Consider the following 13082-nt stretch of genomic DNA (forward strand, 5'->3'; position numbering starts at 1 on the left):
AAAACGTACCACGCAGCACCTTGGTCCTCTTCTTCAAACAGCCGTTACACATAGTAGCGGAGTAATTACAATTTAGCAAATTAACACTGGAGTAATAGATGAGCAGAGGATGATGTGCAAGTAGAAATACTGGTGTGCAAAAGAGCAGAAAAGTAAATAAAAAACAATATGGGGATGAGGTAGGTAGATTGGGTGGGCAATTTACAGATGGGCTATGTACAGCTGCAGCAATCGGTTAGCTGCTCAGATAGCTGATGTTTTAAAGTTATTGAGGGAGATAGAAGTCTCCAGGTTCAGCGACATTTGCAAAATGTTCCAGTCATTGGCAGCAGAAAACTGGAAGGAAAGATGGCCAAAGGGGATGTTGGCTTTGGGGATGACCAGTGAGATATACCTGCTTGAGCGCATACTACGGGTGGGTGTTATCGTGACCAGTGAGCTGAGATAAGGCGGAGCTTTACCTAGCATAGACTTAAAGAGGACCTGGAGCCAGTGGGTCTGGCGATGAATATGTATCGAGGGCCAGCCAACTAGAGCATACAGGTCACAGTGGTGGGTGGTATAAGGGGCTTTGGAGACAAAACGGATGGCACTGTGATAGACTGCATCCAGTTTTCTGAGTAAAGTATTGGAAGCTATTTTGTAAATGACATCGCTGAAGTCTAGGTACGGTAGGATGGTCAGTTTTACAAGGGTATGTTTGGCGGCGTGAGTGAAGGACGCTTTGTTGCGAAATAGGAAGCCAATTCTAGATTTAATATTGGATTGGAGATGTTTAATGTGAGTTTGGAAGGAGAGTTTACAGTCTAGCCAGACACCTAGGTACTTGTAGTTGTCCACATATTCTAAGTCAGAACCGTCCAGAGTAGTGATGCTAGTCGGGCGGGTGGGTACGGGCAGCGAACGGTTGAAAAGCATGCATTTGGAGGCCACGGAAGGAGTGTTGTTTGGCATTGAAGCTCGTTCGGAGGTTAGTTAACACCGTGTCCAAAGAAGGGCCAGATGTATACAGAATGGTGTCCTCTGCATAGAGGTGGATAAGGGAATCACCCGCAGCAAGAGCGGCATAATTGATATATACAGAGAAAAGAGTCGGCCCGAGGATTGAACCCTGTGGTACCCCCATAGAGACTGACAGAGGTCCAGACGACAGGCCCTCCAATTTGACACACTAAACTCTGTCTGAGAAGTAGTTGGTGAACCAGGCGAGGCAGTCATTTGAGAGAAACCAAGGCTGTTGAGTCTGCCGATAAGAATACAGTGATTGACAGAGTGGCTGCACAGTACTGTCTTTTATCAATGGCGGTTATGATATCGATTAGCACCTTGAGCGTGGCTGAGGTGCACCCGTGACCAGCTCGGAAACCAGATTGCACAGCGGAGAAGGTATGGTGGGATTTGAAATGGTCAGTGATCTGTTTATTAACTTGGCTTTCGAAGACTTTAGAAAGGCAGGGCTGGATGGATATAGGTCTATAACAGCTTGGATCTAGAGTGTCACCCCCTTTGATGAGGGGGATGACCGCGGCAGCTTTCCAATCTTTAGGGATCTCGGACGATACGAAAGAGAGGTAATAGGGGTTGCAACAATGGTGGTGGATAATTTTAGAAAGAGAGGGTCCAGATTGTCTAGCCCAGCTGATTTGTATGGGTCCAGGTTTTGCAGATCTTTCAGAACATCTGCTGTCTGGATTTGGATGAAGGAGAAACTGGGGAGGCTTGGGCAAGTAGCTATGGGGGGTGCGGAGCTGTTGTTCGGGGTTGGGTTAGCCAGGAGGAAAGCATGGCCAGCCGTAGAGAAATGCTTCTTGAAATTCTCGATTATAGGTGGATTTATTGGTGGTGACAGTGTTTCCTAGCCTCAGTGCAGTGGGAAGCTGGGAGGAGGTGCTCTTATTCTCCATGGACTTTACAGTGTCTCAAAACCTTTTGGAGTTAGAGCTACAGGATACAAATTTCTGTTTGAAAAAGCTAATCTTTGCATCCGGACTTCCCTGAAAAGTTGCATATCGCCGGGACTATTCAATGCTTGTGCAGTCCGCCACAGGATGTTTTTGTGCTGGTCGAGGGAAGTCAGGTCTGGGGTGAACCATGGGCTATATCTGTTCTTAGTTCTACATTTTTGAAAGGGGCATGCTTATTTAAGATGGTGAGGAAATTACTTTTAAGGAACGACCAGCTATCCTCTGATGGCATGAGGTCAATATCCTTTGTCATGACGTTGGCTTGATGGGGGAGGTTTACCCCCATAAATATCTGGGAATATCTGGGTTTACCCCCCCGGGGACATCAAAAGGTGGGAAACGGAACCATATTTCAGGAATCCAACCAGTTGAAAATATGCGTTGGTACTTAATGAATATGATGTCAGTTCAGTTGACGTCTGAGACATGATTACTGATGATAGGACGACATAAACTGTATCTTCGAAAATCTACACATTGTAGTTATCAGATTTACATGGAAATGTTGTGCAATTTAAATGTTTAAATATGCAACTATTTGTGAAAAGATGAAATGTAATTTTTAGCTTCTTAATGAGAGAATGGTATGTCAGAAGAACACCACTCTGCTCACTCAGAGGCTCCGCCCATGTGAACAGACACTGGTGGTAAACTATGAAACACGGCCCTCTCTCCCAATCCTACATATGCCCCTTTACGAAAATGTAACTTCCTGTTCCAAGGACATGTAGACTTGAGGTCCCCACGTTGAAAGGACAAAGATCACCTACAGAACTAAGCCAACCTCAGCAAGTGTCCGATGAAAATTAGCATCGAATTTCAATGTGAAGGTGACGACCTACATGCCGGAAGGATGAATTTTGACTATACTAGCCAGAATATAGCATGAGCTTAAAGTATGGCAACTTGGTATGAACTTTGAACTCTTATTCACTAAAGAAGTGATACCTCCTAGCCGTTGCGTTAGCGCAGCAGCTGTAAACGTGGGCTAGGAAAGGAAGGACGACGTATCCAGTCTAACACACACAACGATACTACAACATATTCAGTTTACCACCACAGACATTTTTCAAAGTATAACACGGCCTACCATCTACGACCAATCTATCGAAACGCAGCTCAGTGTAAATATGTATTGCCTTTTCCTTTTTCAAACGGACAGTTATTTAGAATGCATAAGATTCTGTATTTACGATAGCATAGCTTCTCCCTTTGTTACTCAGTCTTCCCGCTCTTTCACTCAAACCCAAACCCCTCTCTTTGTGTAACCATCCGTCGTATCTGTTCCATCCACCAGGGACGTTTTCTTTATGACATAATTTGTAATCAATGTACAATCCATTCTGTGTAGATGTAATTCTGTGTGATTATTTAGGTATTTAGTAAATAAATAATGAAACCAAATTTTGTATTGCTGATTAAACTTGTTAGCCAGGGTTCGTGCGGGTACAGTGGAGGTAAACCCAGGCACTGAGTGATGATAAGAGAGGCTGCATCTTTGGACGCGCTAGTTATGCTGAATGAGGTCACCGCATGTGTGGGAGGTGGGACAAAGGAGGTATCTGAGGCATGTTGAGTGGGACTAGGGGCTCTGCAGTAAACTAAAACAATAATAACTATCCTAAACAACAGTATACAAGGCATATTGACATTTGAGAGAGACATAAAGCGAGGCATAAAGCAATCACAGGTGTTGATTGGGAGAGCTAGCTAAGACAACAACGGGTAAGACAACAACAGCTAATCAGCTAAGACAACAACAACAGGTAAAATGGCGATGAATGGGCAGAGAGGGTCGGTTAACTACACATAGGGCCTGAGTTTGAGGCTGGGGACGACAGATAAACAAAAAAATAAACAAAATGGAGTTCCGTGATTAATGAACAGTCCAGCAGGCATCAGCTATGTGGCCAAGTGATTATAGGGTCCAGTGAACAGCAATAGATGGAACAGGGAAGCCGCGGGGTAGTCGTTACTACGCTAGCATGCGGGAGACACAGTGTTTACAGTTAGCAGGCCGGGGTTAGTAAAAGTGTCTGCTCCGACATCCGTCAAAGGCCGGTTGAGAGCGCAGCGGAAGGAGTTCTGTCAGCGACCAGTCGTGGTGGTACGGCGGGGCGCCGTGTCGACAAAGGGTCCAGGCCAGATGGCGAAAGAGGTAGTTGTAGTAATTTCGTTTGCTGTAAATTTCGATTAACGGTTAATGTGATTGGATGTTAATTATTTGACTAGGCTACCTGTATTTGACATTGTGTTGTTATTTTGCTGAACACTAGATGGTTTCATTTTATTTTTGGCAGTGAAACGAGGCTACTCAGGTGAGAAAAAACCTCACCCAAATGTATAGCCCTGTTGGAAAATATAAATGGACTGTCTGAAAATGTGAAGAAAAAAAAGAATGTATTTTCTTAGATGTGAATCACATTTTTATTTGACGTACCCCCGACGGCATTGTGCGTACCCCTGGGAGTTTGTGTACCCCAGTTTGGGAATACCTGGTCTAGAATGTCATTGTATGCTGAAGCATTAAGATTTCCCTTCACTGGAACTAAGGAGCCCGAACCATGAAAAACATGAAAAACATGAAAAAGGAAAAACAGCCCCAGATCATTATTCCTCCTCCACCAAACCTCACTGTTGGCACATAGCAATCGGACAGGTAACGTTCTCCTTGCATCCGCCAAACCCAGATTCGTCCATCGGACTGCCAGATGGTGAAGCTTGATTCATCACTCCAGAGAACGCGTTTCCACTGCTCCAAAGTCCAATGGTGGCGAGCTTTACACCACTCCAGCTGACTCTTGGAATTGCGCATGATGATCTTAGGCTTGTTTGCAGCTGTTCAGCCATGGAAACCCATTTCATGACGTTCCCAATTAACTGTTATTATGCAGACGTTGCTTCCAGAGGCAGTGTGGAACTCGGTAGTAAGTGTAGCAACTGAGGACAGACAAGCTTGTGTGGCCTAATTAGACCGGCGTTCTGTCTTTATATTACTGTAGCATAGACTATGCTGGAGTAAATGCAGGCCTAACTGTCATAAGAAAAAAAGTTATCATGAGATGATTGGTTTACATGCATTGAGAACTGCAATCATATTGAGATGGGCTGTCTGTCCCTACCCTGAGCTTGAGACGGCATATAATTTAACAGTTCAATTTCTCGCCATGCTGTTCATATAACTAATGTACTATAATTTACTGGTTTCTCTGTAACCAGGTTCCCTCTATTCAACCTTAATACACTACATGGCCAAAAGTATGTGGACATCCATTCAAATTAGTGGAATCGCTTATTTTAACGACACCCATTGATGACAGGTGTATAAAATTGGGCACACAGTCATGCAATCTCCAAAGACAAACATTGGCAGTAGAATGGCCTTACTGAAGAGCTCAGTGACTTTCAACGTGACAACATCATGGGGTGCCACCTTTCCAACAAGTTAGTTTGTCAAATTTCTGCCCTGCTAGAGCTGCCCGGTCAACTGTAAGTGCTGTTATTATAGTGGAAACGTCTAGGAGCAACAATCAAATCAAATCAAATTTTATTTGGCTCAGCCACGAAGTGGTAGGCCACACAAATCCATAGAACGGGGCCGCAGGGTGCTAAAGCGCGTAACACGTAAAATCGTCTGTCCTCTTGTGACAATTAGGCCTGCATTTACTGCAGCATAGTCTATGATACACTAACATAAAGACAGAATGCAGGTCTAATTAGGCCACACGAGCTCGTCTGTCATCTATTGCAACACTCACTACCGAGTTCCAAACTGTCTCTGGGAGCAACGCTAGCACGAGAACTGTTCGTCTGGAGCTTCATGAAACGTGTTTCCATGGCCATGGCCGATTAGCACACAAGCCTAAAATCACCATGCGCAATGCCAAGCATCGGCTGGAGTGGTGTAAAGCTTGTCGTCATTAGACCTGCATTCTTTCTCTGGAGTGATGAATCATGCTTCACCATCTGGCAGTCCGACAGAGGAATCTGGGTTTGGCGGATGCCAAGAGAACACTACCTGCCCGGATGCATAGTGCCAACTGTAAAGTTTGGTGAAGGAGGAATAATGGTCTGGGACTGATTTTCATGGTTCGTACTAGGCCCCAGTTAAGGGAAATCTTAATGCTACAGCATACAATGACATTCTAGACAATTCTGCGCTTCCAGCTTTGTGGCAATAGTTTGGGGTAGGTCCTTTCCTCTTTCAGTCGAGATCGGTGTGGAATCAGTCACCAGTGCTAAGCTACGCTTCATCTCTTCTCCGACCTGAGTCTGGCCACGATACTTCGTCCACATCACAAGATAGGTTTTCTCTTGCCAAACATCGAGGGAAGAATCTCCTAGCATGGCGTATCCAACCTTGGACAGAGGCAACCTCTATGTCCCCACATAGACCATATTTATAATTGCAGTCTCTTGTACATCTGTAAACAAGCATCCTCGTCCTCCATGATGTCTTTGCCTTTCCACTCAGAATTCTAACACAGTATGTGTTCAGCATAGGAACTGTAAACAATGTACAACAAAATGTAGTACAGCATGATAACCAACCTCATTCATTCAATGCAGTGCAGTAAATGGATGGCTTAGAGTTACAAATGTGTATGCAATACTATGCAGTCATACGTATTTTACAGTACATTACTGTAATGCTAAAATAGTCATTAGGTAGTAGCATACCTGTTCTCATTTCTGAAGGTTCGAATTATGGACACCACTGTAAATCGACTCAAATTGGGCTGGACTCTCAGCCTCTCTCATGGTCAAACCGTGGTTGATCACACGATCAACAAATTTTGCCCTAATCTCATTAGAGATGCCTCGCCTTCCTTCTCTTCTTTGTCCTCGTCCTCTTCCTCTCCCTCCTACTACTCTTGCTCTCTGTCCATTGTTGGCATCCATTGTTCAAAACAGGTAATCTGGCCTTTGACCTATTTATAGGCCTATACTACAGTAAAGCAGTGATTGGTTAGTGATCAGTTAAGCTATTAGGGTTTGCACATGTGAGGAGTGTGTGTGTGACCTGGTGAATAAGTATAGCATTTTGATTGGTTGTGTTTGGAAAAGGAAAGCAAGTCACTTCCTGTTAGATTTTTGTGTTTTAGGTTGAGAATTGTGTGTAGTATTTTGAAAAAAGTGTTTTATGCAATTGACAACTGAGTCAAAGGCTGAGAAATAGCTTATGCTTTTTCACATTTGGTGTGTAGTTTTGCACTTTTAGTGAGAGGTGTCAAAAATCGTGTGACATGAAAATATTTTGTGTATAAGCAGTTGGAAGAAACTGTAATGCCATGATTTTGGAATGAGATGTTCGACGAGCAGGTGTCCACATACTTCTGGCATCTGTAGTGTAGTTAAAGGACAGGCACATGCACAGATAGGGCTCTACCTGAGCAGAGCATATCCCCCTTTGCCTTTCCAGTCTCCAAAGTGCCCTTTTGGTTTCCAGTCTCCAAAGTGCCCATTCATGTTGGAACTGGACTGCCTCACAGGCCTAAGATTCAAAGCCCATGGTTTTGTCTGCTCAAAACAAAAGTGACGGTGCACCGTTGCTCAGGTTAATAGAACTGCCTCATTGCTAGGCTCTCTCAAAAAAAGGCCTACAGGCATAATTCACGCCTCTAACTACATCATACAGTACAGTATCTGCAGGCTTAGAGGCCTACTGCCTAATTGCCAAATATCAACACAATACAGTTTGTGTTCAAATATTCTTGGCATACATAACATATCCTTGCCAAGCACAATTCAATCGTCATTTCATACTGTAAATGTTTCACTTTCATATAAGTGCAAGGTTACATTTGATTCATTTGATCTCCTCTCCTCTCATCCTTCATGTTCACTTTATCACCCAGGAAAAGACCACAGGGTAGTTCTGACGAATGCCAGATTTGCTGACCCATCTTTAGTCAAGTGGGCCTGTCAATTTTGTTGTTGTTTCATGAATGATTGTTAGTTGACTAATAATGTTATTAGACTGTTATGGGGGCCTCAAAGAAAAAAATGGACTGTTATGGGGGCCTCGAAGAAAAAAATGGACTGTTATGGGGGCCTCGAAGAAAAAAATGGACTGTTATGTGAGCCTCGAAGAAAAAAATGGACTGTTATGGGGGCCTCGAAGAAAAAAATGGACTGTTATGGGGGCCTCGAAGAAAAAAATGGACTGTTATGGGGGCCTCAAAGAAAAAAATGGACTGTTATGGGGGCCTCGAAGAAAAAAATGGACTGTTATGGGGGCCTCGAAGAAAAAAATGGACTGTTATGGGGGCCTCGAAGAAAAAAATGCTGTTATGGGGGCCTCGAAGAAAAAAATGGACTGTTATGGGGGCCTTGAAGAAAAAAATGGACTGTTATGGGGGCCTCGAAGAAAAAAATGCTGTTATGGGGGCCTCGAAGAAAAAAATGGACTGTTATGGGGGCCTCGAAGAAAAAAATGCTGTTATGGGGGCCTCGAAGAAAAAAATGGACTGTTATGGGGGCCTCGAAGAAAAAAATGCTGTTATGGGGGCCTCGAAGAAAAAAATGGACTGTTATGGGGGTCTTGAAGAAAAAAATGGACTGTTATGGGGGCCTCGAAGAAAAAAATGCTGTTATGGGGGCCTCGAAGAAAAAAATGGACTGTTATGGGGGCCTCGAAGAAAAAAATGCTGTTATGGGGGCCTCGAAGAAAAAAATGCTGTTATGGGGGCCTTGAAGAAAAAAATTGTCCGGTGTGTTCTAAATGTCCCATCCGATTTCTGGTCCCAGTCTATCCCTGCCCCTTCCTCTCCTTCCATCTCACCTCTCCTTACCCCTCTCTCCTCCTCTTTCTTGCACCTATCCCCTTCCTCACCCCAACTTCTCTTCTCCCGTTCTCTCCACCCTCCACTCTCACCATCACCATTGGAAAAAGTTGACGTGTGGCTGCCTTCTCTGCGGATCATCATGGGTTGATGGATAGAGGAGAGAAAAGGCTATCTGGGGACTGATACAGAAGGATGGAGGGTGTGCTGTATCTGTGTGGAGTGATATGGGTGGAGGACTTTCTGTCTTCAGGGGTATGTGGGCAGAAGCTAGGCCCTCAGAGGCATGTGTCAGTGCGTGGCAGTGAGGTTGTAACACCACTGAACATGGCCAATGGGGTAGAAACCAGTGGAGAGATTTGGTTGCTGCTCAAACCGCTACACAGATCGGTTGACATTTCAGCAGAGCCACAGTGTGTGTTTGTGTGCAAGGCCATGTGTGTGTGTGTGCTAAATGTGTGTGAGTTTGGAGCGAAGATCTTAATTTGATCACCCAGTTGTTGCAGGACATTTTTAAAAGTAGCGTATGTGATAAGTCCAAAACGTTTGTGCAAAAAGGGTCCGTGCGGATAGTCCGAGTAGCTATTTGGTTACACTAAACTATTTAACTACACTAAACAAAAATAAAAACGCAACATGTAAGGTGTTGGTCCAATGTTTCATGAGCTGAAATAAAATATCCCAGACATTTTCTAGATGCACACAAAAAGCTTAATTCACAAATTTGTTTACATCCCTGAGCATTTCTCCTTTGCCAAGATAATCCATCCACCTGACAGGTGTGGCATATCAAGATGCTGATTAAACAGCATGATCATTACACAAGTGCACCTTGTGCTGGAGACAATAAAAGGGAGCGTACAATTGTTATGCTGACTGCAGAAATGTCCACCAGAACTGTTGCCAGATAATTGAATGTTCATTTCTGTACCATAAGTCACCTCCAACATTGTTTTAGATCACTTGTTTTAGATCAGTATGTCCAACCGGCCTCACAATAGCAGACCACGTGTAATCACGCCAGCCAAGGACCTCCACATCTGGCTTCTTCACATGCGGGATAGTCTGCAACCAGCCAACCCGGACAGCTGATGAAACAGCTGATGAAACTGGTTTGCATAACCAAAGTATTTCTGCACAAACCATCAGAAACCGTCTCAGGGAAGCTCATCTGCATGCGTGTGGTCCTCACCAGGGTCTTGACCTGCCTGCAGTTGGATGTCGTCACCAACTTCAGTGGGCAAATGGTCCATTTTGATGGCCACTGGTACGGTGGAGAAGTGTGCTCTTCACAGTTGAATCCCGGTTTCAACTGTACCGGGCAGATGGCAGACAGCGTGTATGGCATCCTGTGGGCCAGCGGTTTGCTGATATCAATGTTATGAACAGAGTGCCCTATGGTAGAGTGCATTCAAATGGCATTTTATTGATGGCAGTTTGAATGCACTGAGAGACCGTGACCAGATCCTGAGGCCCATTCTCGTGCCATTCATCCGCCGCCATTACCTCACTTTCAGCATGATAATTCACCGCCCCATGTCACAAGGATCTCTACACAATTCCTGGAAGCTGAAAATGTCCCAGTTCTTGGCCTGCATACTCACCAGACATGTCACCCATTGAGCAGGAGGAAGAGGTGGCACGAGAGAAGAGTAGGGGAGCGGAAAAGCAATGGAAGGAAAGGAAAGAAGAGGGAAATGAGAGGAGAGAAAAGTGATGGGAGGAGAGGGGAGGAGAGGATGAGAAAATTGAAAGACAACAAAATATTTTCCCTTGGATGTTGAATGTATGAGAGAGAGACAGCTTTCCAGGAAATGATTATTCTCTATCACTCCTATAGCTTTAGTAGATTGATGGGCAGATAAACATTCAAGCTAAATGGAGAGTCAAACTGCAACCGATAAATTGTTTAGGAACTTTGATCTTTTGCATTATGAGATATTCATTGCAAGACTCATATTCAACTTAAAGCCAAAGCACTATACTCTCTCTCTCTCTCTCTCTCTCTCTCTCTCTCTCTCTTCTACACATTCTCAAAACACACACACATGTGCACACACATATGCATGTACATGCATGTACGCAGACAAACACACATAGGAAGAGGATGATAGACGTTCTTCTAACCCAGACAGTGAGTGGTGCACATTCTCACCCACACACACATGTACTCTCTCTCTATTTTACGCAGGCACGCACGCACGAAGGCACTCACGCACGCACGCACACACACACACACATACACACACACAGGCACACAATCCTCTCCAGCTGCCATCTCCTAACACAGTCAGATAGATTGGAAGCTTAAACATCCCAGGAGATGTTTGAAAGGAGCTTTGAACATCAGATACTCATAATGCCCAGTCTCCTCCCATCTTCAAAGGGCATTCCGTACACAGAACTCCCAGGAATTCTGCTGTTCCGTAGAGAACTGTAGGGCTACGTCTCAATCGTCTCTCCGTTCTCCCGAAGTGTACACTTGTTCACTTCTCTTCATTGATTTAAAAATAAATGACATAAATGACATGGTATATGGAGCTCCCTTTAAACACACCCTAGATTTCCTCTTTGTCACACCCACTCACCCATCTTTTGAAGGCATTCTGTACAGAACTTCCAGGAATTTTGGACAACACCCATATAACCCTCACCCAAGAAATAAGAAATTGCATTCCTTTACAAAAAGGTCATACAGCTAAAGGAAGCTCCAAATAGGCCTTCTGTCAGGGTCTTGTTTTAGCTAATGAACTAATCATGATCTTCACAGCTCCCTCGTCATTTTGCTGAGGACCCTATGAGGATACTGAGAGCTTTGAGAGGGAGAAAGAATGATGGGGAGAGAGAGAGAGCAGAGAGAGACAGAGTGAGTGAGAGAGAGATAGAAGAGAGGAATCTACAATAGGCCAGATCCTCTTCATTATTATGCCAGCCAAGTGTAGCATGGAGAAGGATTAACAGAGGAGTATAATGCTGCTGGGATCTCTTTGATTACTGAGAACACAATGAGACACAACACCCCCTCCCCACCCCTTCATTCCCAAACAGAGCAGTGTCTGAAATTACGAGTGGTCTGATGTTAGGTAACAAGGGTTCATGTTTATTTTGCAGCGGTGCATTCAAGTCCTCAGAGGCAGCTGAGAGTTTGGGCTGTGTCACTTTTCAGCAGTGACAAATAGGAGAAAATGATTCTGGAACGGAAGATCAAAATCAATCACCATGTCCGATTACCCGTACTTGCGTTCTAAATAGTATGCGGATTGCGCATGTTAAAAGTGTAATTGTATGTTAAAATGTTGAAGTATGAAGTAATTTAGTATGCTTTAAAAATAGATGTCAAACTAATTTCGGCTTTTCGTCTAGTACGAATTTGCTGCATGCTTTTGAGGAAGACAATAGTATTTCTTTAGGTCATTGTGTGTTTGACAACAATAATCAGATAAGGGGACGGGCAGTACCGAAATGAACTAATGGCAGGGAACAACCAAATTACACCTATTTGATGCCTTCTCAGTATGTATAATCCCAGTGTGTTGATATTTGTTGCTTACTGCATTCTACATTGCATTCTAAATAGTATGTAGTATCATTAGTACACAGTATATAGTGTGGCGGTTTTGGCACAATGATCTTGGTAAGGCAGGGTTTACACATACAAACACACACCACCAGGCCACGTGAAGGGTTAACATAGTTTATTTTTTTATCAGGTATCGGCAGTGTTCCTGATCTACAAAAGTCCAACAAACAAAGTAAATACGTCGTCATCAGTGGAAGGTCCTCCACTCTGGGTCTTTGGGGTTCACTCCGTAATGAAATCTTCAGTTTCTTTATTTCGATAAACCTCCTATGCTCAGTCTCTCCAATAGCCACCTCCTTGTTCACCTGTCAGGGTCAAAGGAAAGACAAAGAAGCAAACCCAGGGTGCAGTTAATTAGAGGCCCCTGATTGGTTTCACCTGTCTGCCGTTTAGTCTCTAATTACAACTGGAGACAGGTGTGGCTGTTCTGCTGCAGTCTGCAGCTTCCCCTGAGCTGTCCGTGGTCCTGCCTCTAGGGAATACTTCCCATTGCTGTCCGTGGTCCTGCCAGCCAGAAAACACAGAAATCTCGCAGGAATATATCGTCCATCCACCACACAACCCCTGAAACCACTACAATAGTTTTTGTAAGTAGTAGGCAAGACAGAATTGGGACATGACCATTGTTCTTGTTGAACTAGTTCAGGGTCATGCAGGGTCGTGCATTGTGGTCTACCCAAACTCCTTGCTCTGGCCAAACACTATGCCATGCCCATGGACGTTAATTTCTTCTACGCAATTAGTCTGGATCTG

The sequence above is a fragment of the Oncorhynchus clarkii genome, chromosome 2 (assembly GCF_045791955.1).
Source record: "Oncorhynchus clarkii lewisi isolate Uvic-CL-2024 chromosome 2, UVic_Ocla_1.0, whole genome shotgun sequence".
In the NCBI taxonomy this organism is placed as follows: Eukaryota; Metazoa; Chordata; class Actinopteri; order Salmoniformes; family Salmonidae; genus Oncorhynchus; species Oncorhynchus clarkii.